At 47.2% G+C, this 214-nt stretch overlaps 1 protein-coding gene across 1 annotated transcript in view; it reads right to left on the bottom strand.

Moving 5' to 3' along the window:
• LOC119582326 (basic proline-rich protein-like) overlaps positions 1-214 on the bottom strand; it is a 22116-nt gene that overhangs the window by 8340 nt on the left and 13562 nt on the right. The window lies entirely within an intron of this gene.

Raw genomic sequence — 214 nt, 5'->3', positions numbered from 1 at the left:
CGGCCAGAGGAAGGGGTTCATCAGCGCCGACGTAGATAAGGTGGGCAGTAATTATGCAAATGCGCCCTGAGGCTCCGTTGCTTCTTCGGCCATATCATCACCGCGCGGCGAGAAGACAGGCGTCCGAGAAAAATTGGAAAATTAGTTTAACAAAAGGCCTGCCCTTTCTTTGCCTTTCCTTTTTAAATATAGGAGCATATGGTTAATTTTTTTC

Source organism: Penaeus monodon, chromosome 15, assembly GCF_015228065.2.
Source record: "Penaeus monodon isolate SGIC_2016 chromosome 15, NSTDA_Pmon_1, whole genome shotgun sequence".
NCBI lineage: Eukaryota > Metazoa > Arthropoda > Malacostraca > Decapoda > Penaeidae > Penaeus > Penaeus monodon.
Note: the sequence above shows the minus strand (reverse complement) of the source record. Positions and strands in the feature narration are given on the sequence as shown.